The sequence below is a fragment of the Delphinapterus leucas genome, chromosome 5 (genome assembly GCF_059928025.1).
Source record: "Delphinapterus leucas isolate spDelLeu-1000000601 "Yukka" chromosome 5, BTC_Dleu_Yukka2, whole genome shotgun sequence".
NCBI classification, from domain to species: Eukaryota; Metazoa; Chordata; class Mammalia; order Artiodactyla; family Monodontidae; genus Delphinapterus; species Delphinapterus leucas.
The window spans coordinates 62858315-62874131 of record NC_143133.1 but is presented as its reverse complement, the minus strand read 5'-3'; positions in this window follow the sequence as shown (position 1 = coordinate 62874131).

Below are 15817 nucleotides of genomic sequence, written 5' to 3'. Positions count from 1 at the left end.
TCATCGTTTGTCGGATTGGGTACCTTCTTCATGCCAATCACCCTGTGGGGTGCTGGAGATATAAACTTGAAAACTGAGTGATACACAGTCCCTGCCCTCAAGGCACCTACCATCTACTATTCCATGATACAGTGGATATTAAAACATTGTGATAACAGGGGATAAGGACAATGTTGGCATTACAGGCAAGGTGCAGTGGGCGCACAGGAGGGAGTAATTGACTATCCTTGGTAATGGGTCAGATCAGCTGCACAGAAGAGAGCACCAAGGAGCTGAAAGGGTCAGTAGGATTTTCCCAGGCAGCTGAACAGGGTGGGGCAGGTGGAGGGGACATGCAGGAAACACCAGAAGCTAGAAGAGGCAAGAAAGGATTCTTCTCCACAAGTTTCAGAGGGAGCATGGCCCTGCCGACACCTTGATTTCAGACTTGTAGTTTGTGGTACTTGGTTAAAGCATCCCTGAGAAATGGATACAGGCATCCAGGTGGAGCTGTCCAGTTGAAAGGTATGGATGAGGTCAGACCAGTCTTCTTCCAAAAGCCCAAGGAGATACACCTGAAACTAATACAACATTGGACATCAACTATACTTCAATAAAAATAAATTAATTTAGCTATTTAAAAAAAAAGCCCAAGAAGAGATGACCAAGGACACAGAGCACACTGGGGCATATGCTGGAAGAGATTTATTCTGCCCAGGGTGGACAGGCGAAAAGGGGATTGAACAGGGAAGCTTCACGATGAAGATGACATTTGAAGAGGGCTTTGAAGAATCTTTTTGTCTCTTAGCTGATGATAAACTCCTGGGAGCCCGGTCTACAAATCTATTCAAGTATTTGACAAATATTTATTCAGCACTTTGTGTTGAGCTCTGTGCTAGGCTCTGAGAATAGAACGGTGAGCAAAACAGGCACAGCCCCTGCTCTCACGCAACGGATAATCTGACGGAGAGACAGACTAATTTCTGTGAATACAAATAACCACCAGAAAAATACGTAATCATCACTCTGATAAATGATATGAAAGGCAATTACCAAGTGTTAAGAGAACATATTGCAAGGAAGTTGTTCAAGCCTGAAGGCTGTGAAAGCGTTTTTGAGGAAGTGAAGGGGGGGAAGGGTGGCTCGTACAGATTTGAGGATCTGAAAGACAGCCAGTCTCACTGCAGGACAGAAACAGAGGGACAGCTGATGCTGGGAACAGGCAGCAGCCATGGCTCAAAGGACCTTGAAGGGTTTAGTCTTCATCCTACAAGTGACGGATGGAAGGGAAATGCAGTCAGTGAATTTCAGCAGGGGCGCCAACAGACAAGATCAGATTCGGGGGTTTTGTTGTTGTTGTTTAGATCACCTTGATGAGAATAGTGGGAGAAAGTCAAGAATGGAAGCAAACTGAACCATTAAGAAATTCTTGCACTTGTCCAGCCCAGAGCAGATGGTCTCTTGAACAAGGTGGTGGCAGTGGAGAAGGTGGATTTAAGAAGTGTTTCTCCAGGTTCTCAGTGAAGGGAAAAAAAATAAATGAATGAATGAAACCAATGGCCTTTATCTGCAGCTATTCCATATTCTTCTCTGTCTTCAGGTTTTAAAACACTGTCTCCCTGAAAAGTGACATTGATGTCTCCATATGAAACGTCTTGACATCTGATAATGACGACTCAGTCCAAGAAGAAGGGGACATTAAATGGCGTTCTGGGAGATGGTGAGACTCTCTCCAGTAGGGGAAAGGGAAGAAGAGAGAACAAGAGGTTGGACCCCTGAAGACTTTCAGAGGCCATGGAAGACCCAAGGCAAGGACCTATCTGAAGAAAGCGGTCCCTACATTACCTGCCAGCCAGTAAGCTTCTCTCATCTGATACTCCCCAAGGAGCATGATTCACAGGCACCGTGTTCGGAGGAAACATAACGTACAGTTGAGCTCCCCTGAAGCACCCTGCAACACAGTGTTAGCACCTAGAAAGCACCAAAGTTTCTACAGTCAGATTTAACTCCTTTGTTGCACTTAAACTCTGGACATCGCGGATGAGAATGGAGTCCAGACTATGGCTTTTGCATGGCAAGAGAGGGTGTGCTTCTTCCCAGGGGTGTGGCACACACCTGAAGTTCTCCCGAGCATCGGCTTCCCCGCGCCTGAAGGAGGCAAAGCGGTAGTCCTGAATGACGAGAGACTTGGCCAGCTTCTGCAACTTGGGATGTGTTGGGTTCAAATTGTTCACTCAGTTGGGTACCTAAGACGCTGCACTAGGTGGGCCTGGAATTCCCTTTCCTCCTCCATCGTGACAGGGAAGGATGGAGATTGGAGGAATGAAAGGCAGCCAGCCGTCTTTGAACACCCAAAGTGTCTCACAGCTGATAGAATCTGAAGAATATGGGGGAATTGCTTCAAATCTTACCCTCTTACTATTGTTCAATAGATGCTGGAATGGACTCTGGATTTAATTTAAAATGAATACTATGTTTTCATCCTAATTAACCACACAACAGAAGCTACTTATGAAGTGAACAGGTGACTCAATATTTGTTTAATAGTGACATCATATTCACAGTTTTGCCCAAATTCCAATGACCTTGAGCTCCCCTTGCCAAATGGCAGGACCTGAGTCCTCCTTTAGAATTTTCCCATTCTTCTTGGACAGTCCCAAAGGGGTGTTGGTCTCTTGGCCACAGGAACTGCACAGGGCTGTCCATTGGCTTTTTCTGCAGAAAAAGTCCACAAAGAAGACCCTTAAGGAAACCTCCCTGTCACCACGGCTGACAGTGCGGGGACTGTCAGCAGCCCCACCCCACGCTTATCCACAGAGAAGTGTTACACATTTATTCCTTTCACTAACTACATCAGAGCCTCAGCCCTCACCTGCCCAGACGCACGTGCACACACACACACACACACACACACACACACACAAATGCAAATTATTATATGCGTGGAAAAGGAGCCAAAAGGTCACACACCAAGGACTTTTCATAACGGTGAAGACTCCCGGAGCACGAGTGTCTGGGTGTTTCTCATTTTTGTCTGCTGACATATCCGCTTGCTTTGCTTTCTTGCCATCATTTTGCCTTGCAATGCTCTTTTTATTTTGTATTAAGGAACATTTTGTATTTTATTATATAGTGCTTTCATTTTTAAATATCGTTTTAGATATTAACATTTGGCTGATAACTGGAAGCCCTCCAATTTATTCTGGTCTTCCTGTAAGTTGCACTGAACCCTTTAGGAACTGCTCTGAGTGTTATCTGGCTTAGTGTTTCAACCTAACACGGAAGCTGGTGAGAGCTGGCATCTGTGGGCCCTCACTGCATGCCAGGCGCCGTGCCAAAGGTGCTTTCCACGCACTGGGCCATGCCGCCCTCCCCGGAACCCTGGCGGGCACTGTAACCCCCAGCACAGCGATGGGGAAACAGCGCCTGGGCGGAGTGGATGTCCTCTACAAGGCAGCACGGTCGATAACAGATGCCTTGTGCAGAGACCCAAGCTGTACTGGAGCCACGAGGTCTGCTGGATGCCCTTCCGAGGGCATCTGTTAGGGCACTAGAGTGGGGTCTTCCTCAGGCACTGGCTGGCTGCTCTCTCAGGGGAACATCTCTCCTCTTACCCCAAGCTCCTGCATCGCAGAAAAAACTGAGAAGGGCTGGGCCCCTCTGTGGAAACTTGCCCACTCCCCACCCACAGGCAGAAAGTCAGCAAAACTCAGCCAGCCCACGTTCAGAGCCGCCGTGGTCCTGCCAAGCCTGCCCCACCCAACCTCCTGTAAGAGCTCCAGTCGACAGGCCCAGAAAAGCAAACGGGCCTTCTTGGGATAGAGAAAGGAAAAAACCGCGCAGCTGCCGCCTAATTGGCATTCTAAACAGCTAGAAGCTTCCAAGCGCAGAAATGAATTAAATAAGCTTTTTTTCCCCTTTCAGGGTGGAGTACAGCCTCCAGGTTTCCACCCAAGTCACACCCTAGCAGCTGGTATTTTATAATATCTAAATGCCAGATGGAACCTGCCGGGGTGAAACAGAAAACAGAGAGCTGGACAACAAAGGCCCTTCAAGCCCTTTTGGGCCCGGGAGCAGATGCCAACCCCGAGGGAGCACCTGGGGACTGGGCAGGGCCCTGAGGAGGGCTGACCCTCCTGCCCAAGTGGAGCTCCCCCAGCCAGCAGAGAGCACGCTGTTGGATGCTTCTCCTACATCCCACAGCCCGTGGCACACGGCTGGGTGCTGGGCAGGGACTGGGGCTCTACCTGTTGGGTCAGGAGCAGCCAGCAGAGGCCAGGAAAGCTCACCCGGGCCAGCAGCCGGCTGTGGAGCAGGCCAGACCCAGCAGCTGGGTGGGGGGGGGGCCTCGGGTCCAAGCAGAGGCTGGAACAAGGTAGAGCAGGGTGCAAAGGGGGGACATGAGGCAAACCCTGATTTCCTCTCTTAGCTGGTGTGATTTTCTGCCTTATTAACCCCTGGGGGACTCTGCTTCCTTATTTGTGAAACACAGGCAGTAATTACATCAACTGAATGGGATATCTGAGAACACTGAATAGACAGTAAGCGCCTAGGATAGTTCTGTAGCATTGAAACAGCAGCTGTTCCTATTGGATTTTTTGCCCAGATACAAAAATGCCTCTGTGTGACTTACAGGGCAAACGCAGGTCCCTCTCCTCCTGGAGGGCTGACAGCCTTGGAGACGGATCACATCACAGCTTCCCAGTTCCTGCCCCTGATGTGCCAATGCAGACCGGAAGGCTGGCCTGAGCTAAACAGGCACCTGAATAAAATCCGGTTAGTATCCTGCTGCCCCTGCTGCCCCTGCCGCCCTGGCCCGCTGGTCGGCTAGCGAGTGAAAATTGTTTCTTCCAAAACAAAAAGCCCGTCTCTCATTCTCTGATGAACTCCTCCCTCCTATGTCAGTGTAGCTCCACTCTGCTTTTCTCTAGGAGCGTTCCTGACATTCAGACCAGTCCGAAGTTTCTTTCAGAGTTTCTAGAGCAGTGCTGTCCTATGGAAATATAATGCCGACCACGTAGGTCATTTTAAGTGTTCTACTAGCCCCATGAATGAAAAGAAACAGGTGAAACTAATTTTAATAACAGATTTTTATTTAACCCAGTATATTGAAAATAGTATCATTTCAAAATGTAATCAATATAAACCTTAGTAAGGAGATGTTTTACAAAATCTGGTGTGTATTTTATGGTACATCTCAGTTTGCTCTAGTTACATCTCAATTGCTTGGTCCGCACATGTGGCCAGTGGTGACTGTATTGGATGGCACATCCTACAGCGTTGGCTTGATTTACTGTTGGTCTACCGTTGGGGGACCTCCAGCTTGAGTCTTTGATGCCGCCTGCTCTGAGGTTCTGACAAGGGTAGGGATGTCGGGAGACAAGCAGCGTTCTGTAGCAGGCCAGTGTGAAGAGTCAGGAGAGACTGCCTTCTCCTAGCCAGTCCCTCGACAGTTTGGGTATTAGTCTTAGGGTGAAGATGGGTCATGGGCACTGTGAATAAAACATAAAAAGCTGGGAACCCCCTGGCAGTCTAGGGGTTAGGACTCAGAGGGCCGGGGGTTCAATCCTTGGTCGGGGAACTAAAATCCTGCAAGCCTCGCGGCGCAGTCCCACCCCCAAAAAAAGCATTTGCTGGGCTTCCCTGGTGGCGCAGTGGTTGAGAGTCCGCCTGCCGATGCAGGGGACACAGGTTCGTGCCCCGGTCCGTGAAGATTCCACATGCTGCGGAACGGCTCGGCCCGTGAGCCATGGCCGCTGAGCCTGAGCGTCCGGAGCCTGTGATCCGCAGCGGGAGAGGCCACAGCAGTGAGAGGCCCGCGTACCGCAAAAATAAATAAATAAAAGCATTTGCCCCCAGAAGAGCTAGGGAGCTGAGCTTTGAACAGCCCTCACCGCTTCAGAGGAGTTGGGTTCTTCCCCTCCCTCCAAGCTCTTGCAGCTGCAGTGAAGGTTGCAGTCGGGAGGAGGCTGTCACTGTTGAAGAATAAAAGGAACCTCCCAGGGAAGGGGTCCCATGCGGGAAGGAACAGGAAGAAAAAAGAGTGAAAGGGAAGAATCTTCAGATCACCAGCTGCAAGGACATTGGCAGCCTTTTCACACAGCCTCAGAAAAGCCTCTTTGGTTTCCAAAGAGTCTGCAACATTTTTAGGCTTGTGGCCTCTGAAGGCTCAGTGAGCCTCTGCCTGTTAGAAATAGTTTCCAAGACCTCACATGAAAAATATTTTCTTTTGGTGCTCTGAGGACCTGAGCTCACTGAGGTCTCCTCCTACCGGTGAATGCCGAGGAAGGCACTCCCTGACTGGTGAGCTGCTAACAGCCACACTCACCCCCATTAAACGACAGGATTACGATGCCTGTCTTGTGCAGAAAATGTGAGAACCTTCTGGAAAACTCTGGAAGGGGCCAAGATGGGACTTTGTGGCTGGTGGCTACCAGTCCTGAAGCCGTGGAGGCAACGCGTGGTTTTGCACGGGTCCCCACCCTGCCAGAGCCACTGGTTCCTGGCACAGCCCTGGCGGCCTCCCAAGCCCTGATTTGGCCTAGCTTTCCGAGGCATTTGCCCTCTCTGTTGACTGCTCTTAATGCAGCCTGCCAAGCCAGTTACTGAAAGGATTTGGAATCTGAGGAGTAAGAAAAATCACCACCTATGCTCTAGGGGAATTTATGGGAACAGCCTGAACAAAATGACCACTTCCAGGCAACCTGGCTGTAGTGCAGCCCTGCCCTTCCAGAAGCACCACTTGCCCCCAAATTGAGCCGGTGGGCAGAGCTGGGCCTCCCCTGATTTTGTCTGGGCTACTCTTATGTCCGTCCAAAAAAAGACCACACTGGACACCTTGTCCCAGAAGATATAAGGTCCCAGAGAAATTGCTACAGCACACTCTCCTGAAAAATAATTTCCTTTCTTCTTATCACCATAAAATCTCAATGATTAAAATGCTGAGAAAATGAGGTTTTTCTGATAACTGGCGTTTTCTGGTTAACAGGAAACTGGTTTTATTTTAACCAGTGATGCTGAAAATCTCTGTCCCCTGGACCAGGGCCTGGCCTGTTTTTAATCATACAGGACCCTGCCGGGCTCCAGGGCATGGTGCTTCTAGACAGCACGGGCCGTCGATGTAGAACACACTGAGTCAACCCTGATTCCAGGCCTGCCGCTGGCTTCTGGCATTCTGTTTCTGTTTGGTGTTAGCCGGACCCTTTAGACGAACTCATTTTGTTGTAGTTATGTCGCTTTACCCTAAAATCTAAGCATAACCCTTCAATTTGAGGGCCCAAGTTAACTGGGTTCCACTTGAGAAGTGGCTCTAGTCAGAGCAAAATGTTTTAGGCCCACATCTAGCCCCTGACCACATTTTGACTACAGGATGATTTTAGCATTCACTTGGCAAGGGCATTTCCATTGGGCTCCCCATGAATTTGCTGAAATTCTAGTTAATTCTGTAGTGTGTGATTGCCTGGTTTATTTGTAAGAACTACCCATCGGAGCTGAGCTATTCTGTTTCTGGAGCCGCTTATACGATCGCAGTTATGAAATGTTTATTTTCTTAGATCAGCTTAAGCTGATAAGGCACTTTTGAGCCATTAAGAATCTTGTAAGTCAAGATTGTTTCGATAGATGATTTTTCTGGTGGGGGGTAAATCAGATGAATCAAGGCCTCTCCCTTGATTGGGCTATTATCTTAAATGTGTGTGACCGTCACATGCTCCTTTGAGAAATGGTGCTGCCTCCTTAGGAAGATCTGCTGCCAGCTCGCTCTGTTTCCTTTGGCTCACACCCAAGGACCCAGAGAGATGAGGCCACCCCAGAGAGGCAGAGGGTCAGTCAGGAACGTTCCAGGGCCACAGGGCCCGTCTGCAACCACGCTGGGCACAAGAGGCCACAAGAAAATATTCCAAATTAATGAACATGGAAGAGGCTCACGGATTTAAATCCTCAGCACAAATCTATTTGAAGACAGGCCTTGCCCTCACAAAACTGACTTTCCTGTGACGGAGACAAATCGAGAGGGAAATAAATACGCAATCTGCTGCTGAGGGCTAAGTAACAAGGACAGAGAAAGCAGGATAAGGGGAGAGGAGGTAAAGGGGAAGAGGGGGCAGTGGGTACCTGTCAGGCAGGGCGGGCAGGGTGGCCTCTCTGAGAAGTGACCTGAATGGAGAGAAGAAATCCAGTGCTTCCAAAGCAGAGGAGCAGGGGGTGCACACGCCCTGCGGAGGGAGTGTGCTGGCCGCCGGAAGAGCAGAGAGATGGTGTGTCTGGAGAGCAGCAGGTGAGGAAGAGATAGGAAGGAGGGAGAGAGCGGGGAGGGTGCAGAGCTGGAGAGCCTCTCAGCAGAGCCACAGACTGTCCTGATGTCCATTCTTTCTGCCTCTTTTCAATAATGAAATCGCCCGCCGCCTCGGCGGGGCTCGTGGGCCTCTGCTAGCGACCACATCTTGCAGCCTCGAGTGCAATGGAGTGTGGCCACGTCATTAAGTTCTTGCCGTTGCACCATGAATGGAAATGGGTTCTGCTGCGTCTCGGTTCAGTGCTCACAGAGTGGGTAGTGTTCCTCCCTCTCTTTCACCCCGTCCTACAGGTGGAACCCAGACCTGGTGCTAGGGAACCACCTGGTCCATGTAGACCAGGGGAAGGCCCAGGCAGAGGTTCGGAAAGTGGGGTCCCTGGGCCTGTGACATCAGCATCACCTGGAATCTTGTAGAAATGCAAATTGGGGGAGCGCCCTCCAGACCTACTAAATTAGAAACTTTGGGGGTGGGGTGCAGCAATCTGTGTTTTAACACACCCTCCAGAGGATTCTGATAACCTCGGGTCTCACAACCACTGCAGGCTTTCTCACCATTGGTAATACTGACATCACGGGCACAAACTTCTTTGTTGTAGGGGTCTGTCTGTGCCCTGTGGGATGTTTAGCAGCAGCTCTGGCCTCTACCCACTAGAACACAGTGGCACACACCCTCCCCCTACTTGTTACCACCCAAAATGTATCCGTACACACTTCCTCTAGTATGTATATCTTCTTTTGGAAGAAGAGATAAGAAACTAATAAAGTGATTACCTTAGGGTAGTAGGACACGGGTGGAGGGGGCCTTGGAGGGCTTCGCTTTTGTTTTGTATATTTCTGTGGCACGCTCGAGTTTTTACCATGTGTATTGCTGAAATAAATCTCTAGGCCCAAGATGGGTCCGCTCCTTCCCAGGGTGCCGGGTCAGCAAACTGAAACTTAGATCTAACATCCACATCCCATAAATGCTCCGCTTGACCAGACACGCAGTGTGTCCAGTCAGCCAGTTCCCGAAGGCCAAGCCAGCTCCAGGCCTCCTCACCCCCAACAAGGGTGGCTATGTGGCCCCAGACAATCAGATGTTTTCTGTTTGTCTCTTGCTCGTTCTTTTGTTTTTTGGGGTTTTTTTTGCAATACGTGGGCCTCTCACTGTTGCGGCCTCTCCCGTTGCGGAGCACAGGCTCCGGACGCGCAGGCCCAGTGGCCATGGCTCACGGGCCCAGCCGCTCCGCGGCATGTGGGATCTTCCCGGACCGGGGCACGAACCCGTGTCCCCTGCATCGGCAGGCGAACTCTCAACCCCTGCGCCACCAGGGAAGCCCCTCTTGCTCGTTCTTTATTCTTTATCCTATAAAAGCTTCTTGCCGTCTGCCCCATTTTTTCAGTTCTCTGGAAGCAGATTATCCATTTCATGCAGTGTTAAATAAAGTTTGTATCATCTAACTTGTCTTCTTTAATCTTTTTTCAACAGGATGTAACAATAATGGGGAAGAAATGTTTTAGAAAGACTACGTATTGAAAGAGTGGAAACTAGGTTTCTTTACCACCGTTCTGACACCGACTCCAGCGTGTGTGGGTTTTCCCACACCACCAAGCAATTCCCGGATGCCTGCAGGGTGTCCTACAGTTCAACTCAATTCTGAGGCTACCTGGAGAGAGCATCAGACCCCGCAGGTTAAGGGCTCAGCCCTTAATGTCAGACCCTCCCGCCACTTCAGATGCCAACTGTCAGTCCAGGTTGACACCTGCGCTTCTGAGGGGCTGTAGATTGGAGGTTCCCACGACTCCCAACTTGGGTTCAATCAATTTACTAGAGTGGCTCACAGAATTCAGGAAACCAGTTTTCTTACTAGATTACTGATTTATTACTTAAGGATATAACTCAGGAACAGAGCCAGATGGGAGAGATGCATAGGGCAAGGTATGGGGATAGGGTTTGGAGATTCCAGCCCTCTCTGAGCACTCCACTCCCTGAATGCCCATGGGGTCACCAAACCAGAAGCTCTCAGAATCCAAGTCCTTTGGCGTTTTTATGGAGGCTTCATTACATAGGCCTGATCGGTTAAATTATTGGCCATTGGTGATTGATTCAACCTCCAGCCCCTCTCCCCTCCCTGGCAATCAGAGGTTGGGACTGAAAGTTCTAACCCTCTATTCCTGGTTGGTTCCCTTGGCAACCAGCCCCCCTTAGGTGCTTTCCAAAATTCACCTCATAACATAACAAATGACACCTTTATCAGCTTAATCACAGGAAATTCCAAGGGTTTTAGGAGCTCTGCTCGGAGATCAAATATATATTTCTTATAATAAATCACAAAATCACACTTCCTATAGAGCTTCTCAGCATCCGTAACATGTGCTAACACATTTTTAATCTCCAAGGGGAGCCGAATCCTGGAAATGCTGTGCCTCAAAACACTTCCAGAAGCACCCATCTGGCCAACACTGATGCCTTGAGCTTCCTCAGTGCAGGAAACAGTTGAAGGTGGCCAAGGCTGGGCATTTCACTGGACGCAGGCCAGTCCTTCCACTTGGGTGAGACATGCACTCTGAGATATGACAGTTCTTTCAGCAACTTTGGACTGGCCCCTGGAGTTTTTGTTCTTGAGAGGAGTCCTGCAGGTAGTCTTGGTCTCTCTGGTTTGTACCTCACTTTGTGGATGAACCACCTGCAAGTTCCCCAGGAGCTGGAGGAATGGGGGTTTGGGGGCTCCACCGCCCTCTAGACCCCATTCCCCACACGGCCCACGGCCCCTGGACTGAGCTAGCCATCGGCCCTGCAGGCTCCCTCCCGAATGCTTTGCCTTCTCCCGTCCCCTCCAGGTGTTGAGGCAGATTCTCCTCCTCAATCTGCCCCTTTTCAGGGGATGGGGAGGAGGGAGGTAAGGGAGGATGAAATTTTAAACCCTGGTGATCATTCATTTCTGATCTTTTCCACTATTTATCCCAAAGTTCCTCAGGCACACAGCACACCTAGTGGTCTATTAAAAACAGTGGAAGTTGGCTGTGGGTTTGTCATATATGGCCTTTATTATGTTGAGGAAAGTTCCCTCTATGCCTACTTTCTGCAGGGTTTTTATCATAAATGGGTGTTGAATTTTGTAGAAAGCTTTCTCTGCATCTATGGAGATGATCATATGGTTTCTCTCCTTCAATTTGTTAATATGGTGTATCACGTTGATTGATTTGCATATATTGAAGAATCCTTGCATTCCTGGAATAAATCCCACTTGGTCATGGTGTATGATCCTTTTAATGTGCTGTTGGATTCCGTTTGCTAGTATTTTGTTGAGGATTTTTGCATCTATATTCATCAGTGATATTGGCCTGTAGTTTTCTTTCTTTGTGACATCTTTGTCTGGTTTTGATATCAGGGTGATGGTGGCCTCATAAAATGAGTTTGAGAGTGTTCCTCCCTCTGCTATATTTTGGAAGAGTTTGAGAAGGATAGGTGTTAGCTCTTCTCTAAATGTTTGATAGAATTCGTCTGTGAAGCCATCTGGTCCTGGGCTTTTGTTTGTTGGAAGATTTTTAATCACAGTTTCAATTTCAGTGCTTGTGATTGGTCTGTTCATATTTTCTATTTCTTCCTGGTTCAGTCTCAGCAAGTTGTGCATTTCTAAGAATTTGTCCATTTCTTCCAGGTTGTCCATTTTATTGGCATATAGTTGCTTGTAGTAATCTCTCATGATCTTTTGTATTTCTGCAGTGTCAGTTGTTACTTCTCCTTTTTCATTACTAATTCTATTGATTTGAGTCTTCTCCCTTTTTTTCTTGATGAGTCTGGCTAATGGTTTACCAATTTTGTTTATCTTCTCAAAGAACCAGCTTTTAGTTTTATTGATATTTGCTATCCTTTCCTTCATTTCTTTTTCATTTATTTCTGATCTGATCTTTATGATTTCTAACTCAATTTCGTTTCTTTTTATGGCTGAGTAATATTCCATTGTATATATGTGCCACATCTTCTTTATCCATTCATCTGTTGATGGACATTTAGGTTGCTTCCATGTCCTGGCGATTGTAAATAGAGCTGCAATGAACATTGTGGTACATGACTCTTCTTGAATTATGGTTTTCTCAGGGTATATGCCCAGTAGTGGGATTGCTGGGTCGTATGGTACTTCTATTTTTAGTTTTTTAAGGAAACTCCATACTGTTCTCCATAGTGGCTGTATCAATTTACATTCCCACCAACAGTGCAAGAGTGTTCCCTTTTCTCCACACCCTCTCCAGCATTTATTGTTTCTAGATTTTTTGATGATGGCCATTCTGATGGCCATTCTGACTGGTATGAGATGATATCTCATTGTAGTTTTGACTTGCATTTCTCTAATGATTAATGATGCTGAGCATTCTTTCATGTGTTTGTTGGCAATCTGTATATGTTCTTTGGAGAAATGTCTATTTAGGCCTTCTGCCCATTTTTGGATTGGATGGACCTAGAGTCTGTCATACAGAGTGAAGTAAGTCAGAAAGAGAAAAAGAAATACCATATGCTAACACATATATATGGAATCTAAGAAAAAAAAGAAAATGTCATGAAGAGTCTAGGGGTAGGACGGGAAAAAAGACACAGACCTACTAGAGCATGGACTTGAGGATATGGGAAGGGGGAAGGGTAAGCTGTGACAAAGTGAGAGAGTGGCATGGACATATATACACTACCAAACGTAGGGTGGATAGCTAGTGGGAAGCAGCCGCATGGCACAGGGAGATCAGCTAGGTGGTTTGTGACCGCCTGGAGGGGTGGGATAGGGAGGGTGGGAGGGAGGGAGACCCAAGAGGGAAGAGATATGGCAACAAATGTATATGTATAACTGATTCACTTTGTTGTAAAGCAGAAACTAGCACACCATTGTAAAGCAATTATACTCCAATAAAGATGTTAAAAAAAAAAGAATCAATTGTTTCTAAATACAGACAATGAACAATTGGAAACTGGAATTTTAAAAACAATATATAATAAAAAATTGAAATAAAAATAAATAAATAAATAAACCCACAAACACAAAATAACTGTTAACGATGAAAACTTATTATGCCAGGCCTTAGTATGGCCTGACTTGGAAATTTAGTTTCAGAGGCTTTTGTGAATATACCAAGGAAAGAGGACTTAGGTGTATCTTATTCCCACAGGCCACCAATAAATATTTGCTTAACAGAGAAAATATTAATATACAGTACAGGAGAGAACCTGACAGATGCTTAAAATTACTGAGTGATAGCAATGCTCAAACTCATCTGTGATCAAACACTATGAAGTATCCTCCTAAGGATAAACTTATTACAAATAAGAAGTGAAAATTCAATTGTGGAGATACTTTCAGTTTCAGCTCTGATATGCAAAAAGCTTGGAAGTTGTCGCTGTATTTTGTCCTTACAAGATAATGCTGTACAAAATGAAAATCAATGACTTTTCTCAGACGTGATTAATAAAACATGTAACTATGAAAGAATTTTAAAACTGTAAAAAACAAACAAACAGTGGAAGTTAACCAAGCCCAGCCTTCAACCCTTGCTACCCAATCAACAATGGTGATCATTCTGCAGCTGCAAACATCAAATCCTAATCATTTCTTTCCTCATTAAATGAGTTGATAGTCATCTAAGGGGCCCATAACAGGGCCTGCCTGGCATGTTGTGACTGCCGGTTTTATTTTGTTTTGTTTAGCCGTTATTATACCATCATACGCGACACTCAACATCTCTCACTATTTAACAGCCTCTGGAATTATCCAGATTTTCAATGAACAGAACTACACCGTGATGTGGAATGAAGAGAGAAGCAAGTGGCATGACCCACAAAGTAAGAAAGATCTCTACAACGATGGGAAAGTGAGAGTAAAATAGAACTATATATCCACAGAACTGTAGATAAAGTGATCCCCTTCACAGCCACGGATGCTAACTCAGGTGTCTTCAATTCTGTACTCGTCCAGTGAGACTTCCCCCGCCCCCCCACATACAAGTGGTTCTCAAATTTTAGCACAGATCAGAATCCCTCGGAATCCCTTGGAGGGCTTGTTAAAAAAGAACACTAGCTCCACCCTCTACAGTTTCTGAATTAGTAGGTTGGGGTAGAGCCAAAGAATTTGCATTTTTAACAAGTTTTCAGATGCTGCTGATGCTATTGGTCTCAGGACTGTACTTTGGGAACCACTGCCCTTCAGGTGAACTTAGACCCTGGCATTTAAACATGCCTTTTGCTTGAATCAGGTCATGGGTCCGGCTTGTCAACATCAATCAAGGTCCTGTCACTCATCGTGTTTGCTCTGAGGCATCCTCGCATCTGAGAGGCACGCCCCCTTTGACAGGTCCTTGTACAGGTCACTGATGCAAATGTGGACCAGGCTGGCTAAGGACAAAATCCAGGTCAGGTTAATTAACCCCCTAGCTTTTAGGCTCACGTCAATTCACTATAATTACAGCCATAGTTCTCAATCCTGATTAAACTTTAAAATCACAGGGGAAGCTTAAAAAACAACCAAAAAAGAAAACAAACTTAAAAACTCCAGGTGATTCTAATGTGCAGCTAGGGCTGAGAACCACCATCTAGAGGTCTTACCGGTTTAAACTGTTAAATCAACCCAGATGAACTGTCCTGCCCATGTAACTTTATTTAAGTTATTGTGAGGGATGCTGTCAAAAGTTTTGCTGACATCAAGGTATGTTTTCCTACCCTTTCAAAACCATAAAATTCTATTGGCCTACGATGACATAGTTTTAGGGAATCGTACTAATTTTAAAGATCACCTTTTAAATATGTTTTACAGTCTGTTGAGGAATTTTGCCTGGGGTTGATTTCAAACTCACAGAATTGGATCCCTTTAGTTTATATAATCCCAGTGTAATGATAGCTAACATTTATTGCTTACTAACTTTGTCTCAGCCACAGTGCTCAGTGCTCTTCAAAAATATTCAAACAATCCTATGAAATAGCTTTTATTATTTCTATTTTACAGACGCAAAATCAGGGTTGGATTCTAGCTGACTCCAGGGCCCATGCTCATAACCACTAGTGTTGCCTCTATTTATAATTGCCAGGCTCCATCTTGTTCTTCAAATGTTTTATGATGTCTTACAAGGATGTTAAAGATATGAGGAGGCATGAAAGAACTGGAATAAAGACAGACCACAAAAGCTCAAAATGAGTCATGGGTCAGAGCAAAATTCTTGCACATTTGCTAGCTGAAGGGTCACCGGGTCTGGCTTTGAGTGTTCTGGAAATGTCAAGTCAAAATAGGATCACATGTTCAATTGCACAATTGACATTGGATTGAACACAAACATTGCTCAGAAGTACCTGGGAAGCCCTGGGGCTTCTTAAAGACACTGAGGATTAAAGGAATGTCTGCAAGAACATCTTCATGGTCCATGCAGACAAGAGTGTCACAGGACTCAATAAACCATAATTTACACCATCCATTTCCTCCCTTATTAAAAAAACCCAAAAAACTGGGAATTTTGGCTAGCTTTATAATTCTTCAAAGATTTCTGCATTCCCATTTCCAGTACCCCTTCCACCACTGGCAACTCACTCCAAAA